Here is an 18,399-nt window from a genome sequence, read left to right on the forward strand (position 1 = left end):
TTGGCCAAGTGATCAAAGTTAACATCACCCGCAAATGCACAAATCTAGTCTGTGCTTCCTGGTATGAAGCACCGAGGAGAATTTAGCACCCTTCCACCTCTTGCCTCCAAAGCTCAAAACCCGAATCTAAATTCATGAGGAAGCATCAAGTCAACCCAACATGGGGGACACTCTATATGATAATTGGCTTGCACTCTTAACAAAATGTCAGTGCCACGAAATACAAAGAAAGACTCAAACGCCATCCCAGGTTAGAGAAGACTCGAGGCAGATGGCTTGAATGAAGCACATGCTTTGGATTCTTTTTCATAAAAGGCGTTGAGTCAATCGGCAAATCTGACTAAGCCTCTAGAGCTCGTAGTATTGGCTCAGTGTTAGTCTCCTGATCTTGTTGATTGTACTGTGGTGACTGAAGACAATTCCTTGTCTTTAGGAAACACAGATTGAAATATTTAGAGGTAAAGGGGCTTCGTCTCTGCACTTTCTCTTAAATTATTCAGTTAAAAAACTGGTAAATGCTAATATCTAGGCAACTGGGTATATGAGAAACCTTTGTATTATTCTTGCCATCTTTGTACAAGTCGGACATTTTCAACAGAAAAAAATTTTTTTAATCAGTAAAATATTGATGAAACTGCCATTTCTTGGGACGCCTGGGTGGCTCAGTGTGTTAAGCGTCTGCCTTCAGCTCAGGTCATGATCTCAGGGTCTTGGGATCGAGCCCTGTGTCGGGCTCCCAGCTCAGGGAGGAGTCTGCTTCTCCCTCTGCCTCTGCCTCTCTCCCTGCTCATTCTCTCTCTCTCTCTCTCTCTCTCTCTCTCTTTCTGTCGCCAATGAATAAATTAAAAAATCTTAAAAAAAAAAAAAAACAACAAAAACCCTGCCATTTCTTTCAGCTTACACAGTGCCAAATAACAAGTAACTCTAATTTTTTTTTTTTAACTGAAAAGCAAGTCGTTTTAGCCTCAAGTGCACTCAACTTCAGGTGCTGAGGGTGGGATTTGGGAAGCCGAAGTTCCGGAGTCCCCTCTTTACACTCCCTAGCTGAGCTTCTCACTTCCCCTTCTCTTCTTGCCAGCACTTTGTTCCTTCTTTCATTCAAAGAATTTTAGGGTGAGCCTGACCCTAACTGCTGGGTATTCAGAGATGAGCCAGCCTCAGTTTTCAGTCTAAGGCACACACAGAGAATTTGAGTGAGTACGTGTCCAAGTGCCACCATCGTGGAAAAACAAGGGGAGAAAATGGCACCTTGGGCAACTTCCAGAAGGAGTCTTGACGATGGAATAGAAGCGTACCTGCAGGCCTGAGTCAGAAGGAGCTCTAAGACATTAAGGGGGAGCAGGGGTGCAGCTGTCGGGGGGGGGGGTCTTTCCAGGACCCATGACTGTGGGACATGAGCTCAGTGGCGAGGGCAGCTACCGTAGCCCACCGGGCAGGGGTGGGGGTGGACCCTGCTGCCCCGCTACAGGATTTGAATTCTGTCTTGGTGATGGAAGGCACTAAAGATCATGCTTCGATTTATATAAAGGACCCTTGCTGTCAGCCTCCCTTTGCAATTCTTTTGTTGGTTGATTGACTATTTCCTCACTGAGTGACTGTCACTGTGCTGGTTTGAGGCACACAGGACCAGAGAAAAGTATGGTTTCTGTTCTAACAGAGTGTCCCCATTCTGCACACTCTGTGGCTTTTTTCTTTTTGTTTTCTAACATTTAAATATGAACCATGTTTAAAGACCATGGTAAGTTGTAGTCGGTCTGCCTGTATTGATTTGTGCTTGTTAACCTCTCCCTGGAACTCCTAAGCCTGCTGTCCTTACTAAGCGAGCAGGAGAGAGTGCTGGAACTACCCTGCAGTGCGATGGAAGGCAAACTTTGCCTTTCCCCAGCCAAAGTAGCCGGTTTAAACTATACTCAAAGCTTTATGCCCAATTCTAGCAGGTAATATTAAAATTATAGGATTCCCTGAAACTCATCTTTTTAATCCATTTACTTAACAATATTCCTGTCATCTTAACATTTATAAGATAAAATAATTGTATCATTTGTATAATTCTGAAATGTAGTTAGCCATTATTTTCAATTATTTTTTCGCAATATAGCATGATCATTTATATTCCATGCTTAGTACACTAATTAGGTTAATAGCCTCTAGTTCTAAGTACCGTAGTATTTTATTTCATGGTGTTTGAAAGCTATCTTGTATGGAATATAACTTTCCCTGTATAAATTCACATATTTTCATTCATTTTGAAGTATATTTTTATTGTAAGAGTCAGCAAGGGGGAAATACTCTAAGTAGTCTAGATTTTCTCGAAGAACATAGTACGTCATTCAACCAAAGCACCTACTGTGTATATAACATGTGGTTAGGAGCTCTCAGCGGACACGGAAGAAGTGGACAGGGAGAGTGAGAAGAGAAGGGGCTTCCCTGGACAAAGTTCTTTGGTAATTAAAGAAATAACTTGGGTTTCTCTGATATGTACTTCCATAAGCTTTACAGGCAAAATTTGAACTTGAATCAAGCTGCCACTTTTCAGCTACACAAATTCAGGCAACGTGACCACGCTAGGGCTCAGCTTCCTCACCCTAAAATGCGGATACTAAGGACACATCTCTTCTTCCCTTCACAATTAATTGGGAATGCACACCCCTCCTAAGGGGTAAGCCGTCCTCCTCCGTCCGTGTTGCGACGCCTGCTGGCCCCCCGCACCTTTGCTCATGTCATGGTTCTTGGAGATTATAGCTCGGAATCATGCCAGATCCATTCTACAGTTCGTCAAGCCTCAGATACTTCAGGAAAGAGAGACTAAGGAGCGGAAAAGCAAGTTCATGGATGGATGGGAAGTTTAGGGGTATTTATGGATCTTGTAATGAACTAATAAAGTAAATAATGTGTTGGGTTTTTTTTTAATTTTATGTTTAAGTAATTTTTATACCCAGTGTGGGACTCAAACTTACAACTGCAAGATCAAGAGTCGCAGACTGTGCCCACTGAGCTACCCAGGTGCCCCCTGAATTGGGGTTTTTAATAATTAGAGTTTTGAACTACTATATTCTTCCCTTTTCTTGTCCTATTTCCCATATATTCCAATTAATTACCTTTTAAATTGACATCCATAATTTTTGCTCATTTATTCTTTACACTTCCACTGTGACTACTTTTCCCCAGGCCCCAGTGCCTTTCTTCCTTCCTTCCCAGACTGTTGGCCAACGTGTTCTCATCTGTGGCTGGCTTCCCCCTCTCCGGTCCATCCTGCGCATGGCGGCCAGACTATTCTGCGTAAGGGACTGTCTTGTGCTCCAAAGTGCCTATCATTTCAAGTGCTCTCTCATCTGAAACCAGTCTACCCTTCATAGTCCTTATACTTCAGCAAAAACAAACGGCTTTCTCAGTTGTCCTCATATCAGGTATGATGTCATCCATGCCATGCCCTCCACCTGCTAAAACCTTCTTTCTCACTCTCCCACCCACTCCAACTCAGCCTGGGCAAAGCCGGCTTCCCTCAAGGCTCAACTCAAATACCACCTCCTCCCCAAGGTCTTCATAATTGTTCCTAATTGATAATACTCTCAGCCCTTTTAATTCCCATACACTTCATTTTATTTATTTATTTTTTAAAGATTTTATTTATTTGACAGAGATAGAGACAGCCAGCGAGAGAGGGAACACAAGCAGGGGGAGTGGGAGAGGGAGAAGCAGGCTCCCAGTGGAGGAGCCTGATGTGGGACTCGATCCCACAACACCGGGATCACGCCCTGAGCCGAAGGCAGACGTTCAACCGCTGTGCCACCCAGGCGCCCCCATACACTTCATTTTAAAGAACCTGCTCTCAAATAAGATCCATCCAAATCCCAACACACTGCACCTTTCTTGGGAAACTGTCACTTCTTCTCCTGCAAATGGTGCGTCAGTGCAGGTGAAATCACCACTGTATGAGCGCTCCCTAGGGGTCTCAATCCACTCGGTGTTCTCCAAATATTTAGCATAACGTCTTCATACTAACTGACTTTTCATCAGAACATGTATTCATTTATTTATTCAACAAATATTTATGGAACCCCTGCTCGGTATGAAATGTTGTCCTAAGTATGGGGTACACCGATAAACCAAACAGACCCAAATCCTTGTCCACACGGAGCTTGAACTTTAGTGTATGAGAAGGATGAGGGAGGGGACAGGCAGTAGATCATAAAATAAGTAAGAAAAGCATATAGCATTTTAGAAAGTAACAAGTGCTACGAAAAGGAAGTTAGAGGTGTTTAAGGGGTCTGGGAAGTGCCAGGTGGCTGGTGGTGAGGAGTATAATTCAAATAGGCTTACCAGGGGCGCCTGGGTGGCTCAGTGGGCTAAGCGTCTGCCTTCAGCACAAATCACGATCCCACCTGGGATCGAGCCCTGTATAGGGCTCCCTGCTCTTCGGGGAATCTGTCTCTCCCTCTCCCTCTGCCCCTCCCTGCTGCTTGTGCTCTCTCTGTTTCTCTGTCAAATAGATACATATAATGTTAAAATAAATAAATAACTAGGCTTGCCACAGTAAGCTCAGTGAGAAAACTGAGCTCAAGCTGGAAGGAGAGAAGCCAGTGAGTCTTCCTGACAGTGGATGGGGAGAGCCTTCCAGCAGAGAGAAGAGCTTGCGGAAGACCCGAAGGGGGCTTATCTGGCTTGTTTCTAGCACAACAGGGCAGGGCGCTGGAAGACCAGCAAGAAGGGGACAGGAGCAGGGGCGGAGATCAGAGAGGGAGTGTGGCAGGGAAGGTAGATCACGGGAGGACTTTGGCTTTTCCCCTGCGAGAAATCAGAACGTGCTAAAGGGCTTTGAGCTGGAGCGCAGCGATCCAGGATCCAGTCCTGCCTTTATCATCTTCTACTCTCATTCCGTTTCACCTTTTGTGCATAAAGATGTTGGCCTAAGAGAGACTCATCTAAGAGTCCCACTACACGCGAGGGCAATCAGTGGGCCGCGAGAGTGGGGAAGCCACTGCCTTCTCCCTCCTGCTGGCTCCCAGACAACAGAGCTGAAAAGGTGGCAGAAACGGGTCCCGCCAACCTACCCGTAGCCCTGGTTTCTTGGGACCATCCGTCCATTGACTACTCTCTCCCTTCAGGCCACATACACTAAGCAGAAGCCTCTGGTCTTTCTGACATTTTACTTAAGATTTCAGGTATTCTAGCAATAGCTTTCGGATAGCATTGTCAATGCATAAAGTAACAGTTATGGTTACTAAGTATTCCACAAAATTGTCAACCTAGCCGCTGGTTTTAAGTCCAGTTTTGGAACCGTCATTTTCATGTTGCTTTACTAGCAGATAGGAAAGATTTAAATTTAAAGTGGGTCTGCTGTCTTGCTCTCCCACTCCGTCCTCTTGTGTGAGTCCTAAGGAACTGTGGGTTGACTAAAAACTTATCATCAGCAGGAAAGAGTTGGAAAGGGGTGGCAGGGTGGCAGGGCCTCGTGCACTGGGTCCAGGGGGCAGGTGTGGGGGCAACACTCCCTCTGTCTCTTGCCACGGGTCACAAGTTGCTCCCGAGGCTCTGAGGGAAGGGTCCTGTTGAGTTCTCCTCACGAAGAACCCCAAGTGCCTGGCATCTTGCTCATCTCGGTTCCATGCTTTTGTGACCTTGCTAGAGTGTGTCATGGGGCCTGTACTGTAATGTGGATGAGATGGTGGGAGCTGACTTGGGACTGCTGCCACCTTTCCCGTTCTAGTTCACGTGCTCACGGTCACTAACCACTTATGGATTCGGGCCTCTAAATAGGGAAGAAAGGTCTAACCTTCATACAGTTTACTCAGTCACAGGGAAGAAACTGCTTGCCGTGGTCCAGGCCTAGAGTCAGACCGTAGGCACCTGAGCACCCTGGGCCCTCTGCCCTCCTCCTTCCTTGCTGTGTGACCTTGGGAATGTCAGCCAACCTCCCTGAGCTTCGGCTTCTGTGTTTGTCTGTTGGGGTTGATAAAAGTTATTTTGTAATATTGTTGTTAGAGTTTTAGTAATATTGCCTTACTGAGGACGTGGCATATGGTAGCTCTTCAATAAATGCCAATTCATAATCTCAAATGATTCTACTGTGATATCAAAAGTAATTCTTCCTAGTCATGTATTTCAGCAATTTGCCTTTAATACATACAACAGATTAATGACTTTTCCCTGACTTTAAATGTGAGTGGCAGTATCGAGTCCACATATATTTTAGAAAACTTGATTTTCAAGGTAATCTTTTACCGGGCTGATGACAATGAAGTGGAAATTGCTATTTGTTTAGCTATAAAGAATATTCCCAGAGGGAGTATTGTGAAATATCAAAATGGGCAGAAAGAATTGGTGAGTGAATTTTAAAGTTTTTTTCCCCAAAGATTTTCAAAGAGAGATACATTTTGTACACTGAGGGTTTTGGTCCTTTCGTGTACGGATATTTTGGGAGACCTGTTATATGTCAGGTTCTGAGAATAACAAATGACTGGGCTTCAGCTCCTAGCCTGGAAAAGTTTTCAGTCTGGTAGAGAAACACTGTATATTGTATTATATTACCATGTGATGAGTTCCAGCAGTGTGAGCCATACCTGAGGGCAGAGGGGGATTTTCATGATCTGTTGCTGTCTATTCCAGCTGAACGGTTTGGTGATGAGAAATAAGGGACCCGGATATTGTGATTTTGGGAGGCCATTCCTTACTAAGACAGCACTGGGTGTGGTGTGCTAATGGGGAAAGGGTATTTAGAATAAAAGAATTGTTAGGTACTTCTATTTTTTCAAGTGATTAGTGGCCATAGCATTTCCATTTTTGATAGATTGTTAACTCCTTAATGATTATGAAAAATCTCCCTTCTCCATAGGCTACTTTTTTCCCTACCATTGAAATTATGACCATTGATTCCCATCTGTGTCCACAAAAGTAACACAGGCAGGTAACCTAGAAAAGAGACTCTCAGGTATTTGCATGTCAGCCCTGCTGGACATAGGGGTTTGGGCTGCCATGTAGACTGAGTCCAAGGGACTTAAAATGAAAGGGGGTTTGGGAAGCCACCGCCAAAGGCGACTCTGATACAGGGACGGGCCTCTCGTGTCCTGCCAAAATGGCAGCGGTTCTCAAGTTGTTTAACTTGTGATTATTTTCTCCGGTTGCCTTTTCTTTGAAAACTAATTGTAGATGTGAAATGGCCATGTTTAAATAATTCATAAAAAAATAATAAATCCAGAGGAAAGTGGCAAAGGTGCAGAGAAACCTGGCGAAGTACAAAGAAGGGGTCGAGTCCGTTGCAGTTCTCCAAAAGGCTCCCCTTCCTCTGGAGTGCTTAATTAGGCTTGCCTGCCTGTGTGGCCCTGGGTTGGTTTTGTTCTTTCAAGAGAGCTGTTGACCTAATCCTACATGAGAACACACCGAGCCGTCACTTCTCACAGTTATGAAAACATTTGTAAATGCTGTTATTTGGGCACGGGGAAAAAAAAATTGGTACCTTCTGACTGAGGAAACTCATACATTTATAATTGTATTTTTTAATATTGAGAAACAGCCTTGTAGCTCTACCAATTATGCAAACTAGTCAGACAACATTGTTTAATGTAGGCAACTAAATGCCCAGAAGATCCTTAACTAGAAAAACAAGAGCTTCTGCAAGTTTTGGAGATTCTTCCAACCAGACAATTAATTGAACTAACTCGACAGTGCCTTTGTGCGGTTTATAGCTCCTGGAACTATTGCTGTGCTTACAGAAGCGTTTTAAACGTTACATCCTTGAAACTTCTAGATCAATTAGTTTGTGATAAAAGGCAATCTCTAGGCCTAAAATTACTTTTTTATGCTGATATATCATTTTCATTAAGAAGCTTTTTCTTTTTTCTTTTTTCTGTGTGTGTGTGTGTGTAACTAATTAGTACTCCTGCCCTGGAGAAGCTGTTGCGTATTGGTTAGACTTTCACCCCGCCAAGCTTTGAGGGAACTTCTACCATGTTCTTAATAGCCCCTCTTCAAATGTGGGTGGGGAGCTAGAATCGTGGCGCAAGAAGTGGCTCAAAAGTGCTAGAAGGAAATGAGTTAGGTTTCTCTATTCTGTTACACCTGCTACAAACGGCAAGGTTTTAGAACTGGTGCTGTTCAAACACTCACTGCTTCAACTATTCCCTATGCTCATTTTAGTTTCTCTTTTAAAAGTACCCTGGTGATTCCTCTGCCACATGATACCAAATATGCTTCTGCCCGACGCTTTGTGATTGAAAAAGTGGTCTTCAAAGTTGACATTCCAAAGTATCCATCTGGCTCCTTAAATACTGCCGTGTCTCTTTTGTTTTCCCAAGTCTCAGCCGAGGAGATGTTTGTCACTTAATTGCTGCTGAGGATCACAGATGATGGTTTATAGTTTCGGCCAATTGTGGGCAGCACTTTGTTAACCAACGGAAGAGCGCACTCGTACTTGATAATTATCCTGTGGCGCTCAACTGGCCCTTAACGGCACCTGCCCGACCAGCGTCCGGGAGCCTGTTTCAACACAAAAGCTCCTTCTTGTTAATTAACCTGTGTGCACTTGTTACAAATGATACCTATTTGTTTCCAATTAATACATTTGCTGCTACTTTAAATATTCATTTATTATTATGCTTGTTAAGTGAAAGGTGGAGAAGAATCGTTTGGATGACTTCCATCAGTATGCACTGAGCTTTAAGAGATCAACAAATCGACTAATATGTCAGTTATGTTGCTATGTGTTCAGTGGGCCCCCAAATCTGTTTGAGAAAGATGAGTTTCTCTCAACCATGAAAACAAGATAGGGGCGATTGAGAAGCAAGGCACCCATGATAGTAATCGGTGAATTTTCAGTAGAGGAGAATTTTCCTAAATGTTAATTGCAATTCCTGTGAAGCTTGGTTCCATTTCTCTATCTACATCATGACTATTTTGTATCTGGAGGGATAAAAAACTGGAGGCGTGCAAACAGATAGGTCTTGATTTTCCCTTCAGTTGGCTTCAACCAAATGAAATGATGAACCAAAATTGAGAGGAATTTGCTTAGTTACTCTTCAGCAGAAGTAATTTGAAAATCATAAGGAAATTCAGGTGCATATCATATGTCAGAAGTATGCTAATTGAAAAAGCAGTAGGAACAATAAATATGCATTCATTTAGCATCTTTTACATAAAATCTAGACTAAAATAGCTATTCTTGGAAAAGCTGCCAAAATTATCACTTAAAATTTTGGTGCTCTATAATTGATTTCAGGTATTTGTTATTGTTCTCCAAAACTCATGTTGGAAAATTTCCTAAAATACATTTTTCTCAAAGTAAGAATAACCTATCTTATAAATTATTTAAAGGTGTGAAAAAATAATATTTTATGCGAATGTAAGGAAGGACTTTTAATTTTTATTTGGATGAAATATTGGAGTGTCGTGGCTTTAAGATTTGCCCCTCAGAATATTTTCTTTCTGTTTTGGTTGCATCAAAAATCCTGCTTATGTGACTTTAATTAGGTTCTCTTCACTGCATACGGAGTTCAAAATACACTTGAAATTGATGGAAGCAACATTCCCACAGCCACCAATCAATTACTTTGATTCTTCTGTTTTAAAATTGGTCCAATAATGCATTTTAGAATAGGTCAATACTGCCTGCTATATAGAGTAATATGTCTAATTTGTTTCTATTCATCATGATCATGTAGTTAAGAACAATATGCTTAAGATCCCCAGTTGTCACTGGGAAGAATGATGTGTAAAATTGACAAAAGAATTTATAAAATTGCTATATGGGTATAATGTTTGGAAGAAATGGAACACATCCCTGCATCCTCTTTTTCCCACAGACGTGTAATACTCTGGGTATATTGTTCATTTGCACTAACTTGATGGGTAGCACACCTGAACACCCACATTCTGTCCACCAGCTTGAAAGAGACCATTTCTCTACGCCCAGAAGGAATGCTTTCTTGCTGCCCTCTGCAGCATGCTGCAGAAAACTTAGGGACGAAATGCCTTTCACTCTTGCCTTACCAAATCGCTTCTCTTCCCAATACGAACTTTTCGTTAGCAGCACCAGCAAATACTCCTGGGTGCCTACCCGTGGCAAGTGCTGTGGAGATGTTGCCAGAAGGACTGTAAGAGCATCCACTACCACGATACTGTATGTTAAGTTCTGCTATCGCCAATTTGGGGTGGTTATCAGGGGACAGCAAGAAGGGGAAGCATGGGCGTTCATCCTCTAGCTAATGTCCTCTGTGTGCCTCACCCATTAAAAGAATATAAATGCATTATGTAACATACGAAAAAAAAAAAAAAACCCTGACCTGGGACTCAGGAAACCTCTCCGTATTGCCTTTGTGAAGTGAGAAGCATCTTCGTGCCTGAGTTGATTCATCTGTTCCTTCTTACCTAGCACAACTGGAGAACCAAGGGAAAAAAACCTAACAGGCTGTTTTCCTTTGCATTCTGGTATATGTTGGACGTGCAGGGGGGATGCTTAACTTTTAGAACAGTAGGGCTGTGCTTAGTGTGCTGTAATCAATATAAAATACCCATCCTTCTATCATTAAGTGGGTATTTGGAAAAAGTCGTTACATCCTTAGGAACTGTTTAGTGCTAGGAAAGAACTTAAAAATTCTTAGTGATCACCCACCTGAAGTCTTATCTCGCCTATTGCCTATACCATTCTGATTAAGAACACATGTGCTACCCGAACTGCTATGCACAACTGCATTTATCTACTTACATAATAAATGTTGTAAATACATGTTACTTATGCGCAAGTCTGGTTAGTCATTAATTAAAATAAACTATATCGATCCAGTGCTCACTATAAGCCAAGCAATCATTGTCTACTATTTGTAAGATGATTATAACACTTAAATCCATGTGCCTTTGATTAATATTCTTGTTACTGATTGAGGCCTACTTGAGCATTCACAATTATTAGGTTCTTTTGGGTAGATAAACATAGCTTCTAATAGTTAGAAGTAGGTGAAGGCTAAAATTCTTTCCCCCCTCAAAACTTTGCTACCTAATGGTATGTTACAATAAAAGCAATTGTGAGACTTGATTCTGCAACACATATATCTATCCGTAAGCAGGGACAAGACAAAGACACACAATCTGCTCTGTAAAAACATTATTTTATAACCTATTATGTAGATAAATGTGTGCCTACCAATTCCAGCCATGCACATTGGGCCTTTTACCCAATGGAGCAGACGGAACGTGTTACAGGATTCGGGTGGAAGATGGAGGAGAGTTCACCATGAATGGTGGTGGAGAAATGCAACAAAAAGAAGACAAACTTGACGAGACTCCCCAGAAAAGGCAGGTCTTAGATGAATGGAGTGGGGCCAAGGACGTCGTAAGCAGGAAGAAACCACCAAAAGTTCAAAGGTGGAAACCCTGCAGTCAGGCTTACATATTTATGGGATCGCACTTTTCCTAAATCCAGCTGTCAAAGTTGGAACAACATTTTGAACAAGAGGAACATTACCATCAAATTATAGGTGTCTTAGCAGCCATACCACCAGAATTAATCTATTCTAATAGGCCACTCAGGCATAAAGATTGTGGATTTTCTATTTTTTATAGGCAACTTGACTTTCAGTTAGAATATTTTATAACCTATTCCCTAAAATATGAAGGGCTGTGAAAACACTACCTGTAAGCCCATTAGCTGTGCAGTGCATTATTGCTGCTAACAGTGCCAAGAGAGCAACAGTCTTTCCTCATGCTCGTTCGTTCATTCATTCATTCATGCAGCCATCTGGATTAAGCACCCACCATGTATCCAGCACTGTGCTAAGTTATAAGCAGTTTCAGTGAGTTGAGAGAAATGCTGCTTAGTATTATTTGCCACCTAGTGCCTGTGATGACATTAGTTGACTAAGGCAAATGTCCCAGGCTATGACCAGGGAGTGGTGGGTGATGGTGGTGGGAAAGAGGAGATAGCAGAGAGCCTTAACTGAATGAAGCACTAACCCCTACTGAGACTCTTGCCTGCGAAAATTCTTAGCTGTTTTCCAACTGGTAATCTGGAAGGCTAAGCTTGCTTTTAAGGATGCCTGGAGTCCAGGCTTGTTTTGACAATTTCCAAAAAGTAGGCTTACCTAGGACTCTCAAATTGATTTTGAAATGGGGTTTCAGGGCACCTGGGTGGCTCAGTCGGTTGGGCGTCTGACTTCGGTTCAGGTCATGATCTCAGGGTCCTGGGATCGAGCCCTGAATTGGGCTCCACACTCAGAAGGGGGTCTACTTCCCCTTTTCCTCTCTCTCTGCCCCTCCCCCTGCTCATGCTTTCTCTGTCTCCCTCTCAAATACATAAAGTCTTATAAAATCTTATAAAATAAAATAAAATGGGTTTCAATGTACAAAGTAGGAGGCCACTGAGGTGACTCCATCTGTACACATTATTTGGTCTCATTTTCCAAGGGCATCCAGAGAATTGGCAAGAATTGCCAGCTATTTTCCTGTCTAGGCTTCAAGTTACTTTGCCAGGGCAACTCTATGCCCAGATTTGCCTGGGACAGTCCAGGTCCTATCAGTTTTCCAAGTGTGTAATTATTATTATTATAATTTTTTAAAGATTTTATTTATTTATTTGACAGAGAGAGAGAGACAGGCAGAGAGAGAGGGAACACAAGCACGGGGAGTGGGAGAGGAAGAAGCAGGCTCCCAGCAGAGGAGCCTGATGCAGGGCTCGATCCCAGAACGCCGGGATCATGCCCTGAGCTGAAGGCAGACGCTTAACGACTGAGCCACCCTGGCACCCCATCCAAGTGTGTAATTATTAATAGCACCTAATTTCCTTCTTTAAAATGTCCCATTGACATGATAAATCATGTGGTCAATTAATACTAGCTGACTTCAGCCTTGAATAATAGGTCTCTAAATCCACCAACAATTTGGGAAAGAAGACTTCTGATAGGTTAAAATCCTTCCAGCCAAGGAAAACTGCTAGAGCGTCTTCCTGAGCTAGTTACATGATATTAAAACAGTTTGGTCAATGCAGCCAGATGGTTGATAAGTCAGGGACACAAATCAGTGTGGCCTGGTGGTCCAGGACACAGACTCGAGCCAGCCAGCCAGATTTACAGCCCAGTTCTACCACTTCCTGCCCATGTGACCTTATCCTCACTCAGTTTCCTCGATGTAGAGTAGGGATGCTAAGAGTATCTATCTCATAATATTGCAATGAGGATTATATTAATTAATATATATAAAGTGCCTACAACAGTGCCTGGCACACTGTTAGTGATGTCATAAGGGTTTGCTCTCATTACTACCTCATCCAAAAAGGTAGGCATGGGAGTGCAGATACCTCATCAAGATGCTGATTTCATTTCCTTTGCACATGCCCAGAATATGGCATTGCTGGTCATAAAGTAGTTCCATTTTTAATTTTTTGAAGAACCTTCCACACTGTGTTGTTATAATGTCTGCATCAATTTACCTTCCCATCAACAACACGCAAGTTCCCTTTTCTCCATATCTTCATCAACATATGTTATCATTTCTTTTGTTTTCCATGTCGTATTATCTTTCATTAAGTATAAAGACTTCCTGTCATGTCACCTAGAGAGAACAGTTTACCCCCTGCTCTGTTTGGCCGCCAGTCTCTTGTCTCTCTCCTCCTCAGCGGTGAGGCAGATACCATTTCCACAGGAATGAGCAATCCATGGTTTGTGGCCTCTGCCAATAACAAAAGCCCTGGACAGCTGGGTGGCAAAGCTGTTGCCGCTGGCATCTTTTGTGTGAACTACATCAAAAGAACCAGGGTGTCTCTCTCCATGGGTGATCAGACCGATTCTTCCCAGGGTAGCACCTCCAGTCACCATACACAGATTATCAGTGTCAAACTGGATGAATCAGTAAACTTTCCAGTCTCCAGATCAATCTGGGTGGTGTCATTCAGCTTGATGAGGGGATCAGGATAGCAGATGGTGTGAGGTCCCCAAGTGAGGGATTCCTTTTGTCCCCACAAAAGTCCTTCTCACTCTGCACAACTTATACTTGGCCTCCTTAGGTATAATCTGATGGACAGCAAAGTGACTCCTGGTGTCATAGATCGACAGAAATTCTCCCCAGTCTTGCCAATGCTGATGACATCCATCAAACTGGCAGAGTAGGTTAAAGCAGATGGGACCTTGCCGTCAATCTTGATAAAACCCTGCATGCAGATCTTCTCTACTTCTTCTCCTTTTAGTGCGTACTTAAGTTTGTTCTTTAGGAAAGTATGAGAAGGAGACATCCTCTCAGTTTAGGGGGACCAGTAGATGGGCAAGGGGCAAACACACCAGTTAATGCAGCAGCCAATGCTTTGGAGCCATTACACACTTCAGACGCTTCTTGGTACCAGGAGCCGCAGCTGTGCTAGGCATGAAAAAAGCTGTTATTATTTGTCTTTTTGCTAACAGCCATGCTAACAGGTGTGAGGTGCATTTCCCTGATTAGCGATGTTGAGCACCTTTTCATATACCTTTTGGCCATTTATGTCTTCTTTCGAGAAATGTCTATTCAGGTCCTTTGCCCATTTTCCAATCAGGTTATTTGTTTTTTTGCTATTGATGTTGTACATTCATTGCAGCATTATTCAAAATAGCCAAGATATGGAAACAATTTAAACGCTCATTGACAGATGAACAGATCAAGAAAATGTGGTCCACATACAATGGAATATTATTTAGCCTTAAAAAGTCAGGAAGTTCTGTCATTTGCCACAACATGGCTGCAACTGGAGGACATCATGCTAAGTGAAATAAGCCAGATGCAGAAAGACGATACTGTATGATCTTACTCACATGTGGAATATAAAGTAGTCAAAGTCATAGAAGCAGAGAGTAGAATGGTGGTTGCCAGGGGCTCAGGGGAGGGAGAAATGGGGAGATTTTGATCAAAGAGTACAAAGTTTCAGTTATGCCAGATGAATAAGTTCTGGAGATCTGCTGTACAGCACGGTTACTGCAGTTTAAAAATCTGTACTTTATACTTGAATTTTGCTAAAGAGGATAGATCTTAAGAGTTCTCAACACATACGCACACAGTAAAAGAAAGCAAGAAAGGAAACTAATAGCTCTGGGAGGTGATGGATATATTAGTCAGCCTGATTGTGGTAATCATTTCACAACAGGAATGTTTGTCACAACACCAAGTTATACACCTTAAATACGTACAATTTTTACTTGTCAATTACACTTAAGTGAGACTTTTTAAAAAGGTAAGCATAGATGAGTTAACACATCTTGTATAGATGGGGCCTTAATAGAGAAATGTCAACCCCTAACTCAACAGACTAGAAAGCAAATTTAATCATCTTTGAAACCAATGGCAAGTTGCCATAAAACTTTAATTAAGATGTTTGGGATATAGGGACACCTGGGTGGCTCCGTTGGTTAAGTGTCTGGCTTTCAGCCCAGGTCATGATCCCAGGGTCCTGGCATGGAGTCCTAAGTCAGGCTCCCTGCTCAGAGGGGAGCCTGCTTCTCCCTCTGCCTGCCACTCCCCCTGCTTGTGCTCTCTCTCACTGTCTGACAAATAAATAAATAAAATCTTTTTTAAAAAGATATTTGGGGGGGCGCCTGGGTGGCACAGCGGTTAAGCGTCTGCCTTCGGCTCAGGGCGTGATCCCGACGTTGTGGGATCGAGCCCCACATCAGGCTCTTCTGCTATGAGCCTGCTTCTTCCTCTCCCACTCCCCCTGCTTGTGTTCCCTCTCTCGCTGGCTGTCTCTATCTCTGTCAAATAAATAAATAAAATCTTTAAAAAAAAAAAGATATTTGGGATATATATTAAAATAAAAGCAAAATTTTTATTTACAATAACACTTTGAGCATATTTGAAGTGAAACCTTCTTTTATCTCACTGACCCTACAGAGATGTTACTATGTTCCATTTTATTACTCTCAAGATAATGAAGCATGCTGGTATCAATTATAGTTTCTTAAATTTTTTTATCTTCTAATATTATAATATTCTAAGCCCCCCATCGAATATAAACTCTATTTATGTCTCCCTAGCTCTGTGTAAAAGGCATCATATATATTTTTTATTTGGATATGCCTCTAAACCGGATAAATGTCATTGTAGACATCAGATGCAGTACACGTTTAACTCAAAAAAGAATCGGTGATAATAATACGGTACATTAACTTGGTAATACTTGACTGTTGCTTCTTGAACTGGGATTAGGCTATCAGACAGTTCCCAAAAGTAAATACCTTGATAGAATGATCACAATGGAATTTAGAAATTAAATCCAAAAGACTATGTTAATGTAGCATAAATGGGAACATGAGAAAATATCAAAGTTGAAGTTTTTGTTGGAAGATGAATTTGAAATGATCTCTTATGCATATGCAACTTTTAATACATACTCTCTGAGGTACATTTACACTCACATTTAGAAGTCTAATTAGTAATAAAAAGGAAAGAGTTCATAATGATAGTACCCTGCTCTTAGGGTCCCTATTATAGATTCCGAAAACAAATTCATTAATATCTTAATATATGTGGTGTCATTTGCTGCACTTAAATATTTCAGCCCAAAAGATGTAAGCTCTCCTACCTCCTTTTTTTTCTTTGCATTTAATCTGTAAATTTGAAGCCTGGGGATCTTGTTACTTTCAAACTCAGACTTTTGACATTTTTCTTCTGCAAAGTAAAAGATTTGGGGGAAGAAAAGTAGCCACCATGCTTTGAAATATGTGCTTTTTCTAATATGTGCTGTTTCTTGAAAAGGCTAACAGGCGTTTGGACAGTGAACCGTCAAAAACACCACTTCTGAGGCTGCTATTTTAGGCTATTATGGGCAGAATGCCTCTTAACCCTTGAGGCAACTCAACGATTGAGTTAAGGAGATTTTCATGTATCGGTTTTGCCTGTCACATGGTTGACTTAACTTCAGGATATACTTTGCAGCTGAAGGTTCATTTCCCTCCATTTGTTAAGTGGCTAATTATAAAGGTTCACAAAAGAATTGACACAAGGGAAAGAGAGGGGCCTGGCTTCTCTCAGCAGCCCCAAGAGGCCCGGACAAGCGTCATTTGTAAAAACAGAGCACAAATTAAGCAACGGCCATAATAAGCTGCAAGGAGCTGGGCTGTAAAGAAAGGGGAATTCTTACGTCGATGCAGAGCAGGCACTAAACTGTTGGGATTTTTGTTTATTTTTTTTTACATTGACAACGAACTCAATATAAGTCATCCTGTTTAAGCATCTAAGGCAAAAAATAAAATTTTAAAGCTGAGTTGACCATAACAAGCTAAATAAAAAGACAGTTTTATCCCCACAGCTGGGATTTGCAAGTTTATTTTCTCTCTATGATATATTGAAAATACTTTTGAATTCCAATAAAAATTGGTTTTATTTCCTGAATAAAGTTATTAGAAATAATGACCAGAAACAGGAGTGTGACATGACACATCTGTATTAAGACACAAACATTTTCCATCAAATAACAATCAGCTTTCCTCTTTACACCCACTACCATGAATTCTAAATACCAGCCTTTTTAACATTTGAAAAAGCATAAACAACAAAGAAAACTCCCTTTACTTAGGAGTGTGATAGCTAATGAAACAGACTGGAAATTGCTGCATTGTTTCTACCTTTCATCAAAACATCCCTATGCATAGTATTCGCATCATTATGTAAGACATTTGCAAATATGTATAATGCTTTTGCCTATGGGAAAACTCTCCTGCTCTAATGTATTCCTGAAAGATGAATGAACAATTCTTGAGGTATGATAAAAAGATTCAGAGGGTTGGATAGAGCAATGATATTAAAGCCACAAGCTCATCATTTAAATTTTTTTTAAATGTCAACTGCTAACACTGCAGGTCTCTGTTTTACTTATTTTTTTTTCTCTGCAAACTCACCACCTCTTTTCCAATTCCTTCTCTGATTCAAGATCAGCATCCCCCAATTTGCTGGAGGCTGCCTGCTTTGATACTTCAGCGGGGATCTTGTGAAGCCAGAAGTGCTCCCTGGCTTCAGATCTCTGATCTGGATTTTTGCCTGATTTGAGATTTTCAGTAGCATCTGAAACAATTGTGGAAACTGGGGCATCACCAGATATCCAGCTCATTACCAGTTGAATTTAGTAATCAGACAAGGAGCTGATGCTTAGAGCATATGTGGGCTCCACTGACACTGAAATTGTAAAAATGTGAAACGGGTCTTCATCAGATGTTCGAAAGCAAATGGAGAGGTGATAAGGGGACTAACAGACTGGAGGAAGCGAGAACATTCATGCCAGCAGGGGTGGAGTCACAACACAGGTGAGCCCCTGAGAGGTTCCACACTAGGAGACATCAGGTATCTGATGGGAGCAAGCCAAGAAGATATGATGGGGCTAAAGGTCTGTGTACCCAGTCATTGATTTTCCCAAGAAGACTATAGTTTTAATTTCTGAGAGAAACTGAGTGGAAAGTCTCCAGA

The 18,399-nt window shown here is 41.8% G+C and overlaps 1 pseudogene; it reads right to left on the minus strand.

The window, feature by feature from the left end:
* Nucleotides 1–13,547: 13,547 nt before the first annotated feature.
* Nucleotides 13,548–18,046, minus strand: LOC100463659 (annotated as a pseudogene).
* Nucleotides 18,047–18,399: the final 353 nt, after the last annotated feature.

The sequence above is a fragment of the Ailuropoda melanoleuca genome, chromosome 7 (assembly GCF_002007445.2).
Source record: "Ailuropoda melanoleuca isolate Jingjing chromosome 7, ASM200744v2, whole genome shotgun sequence".
In the NCBI taxonomy this organism is placed as follows: domain Eukaryota; kingdom Metazoa; phylum Chordata; class Mammalia; order Carnivora; family Ursidae; genus Ailuropoda; species Ailuropoda melanoleuca.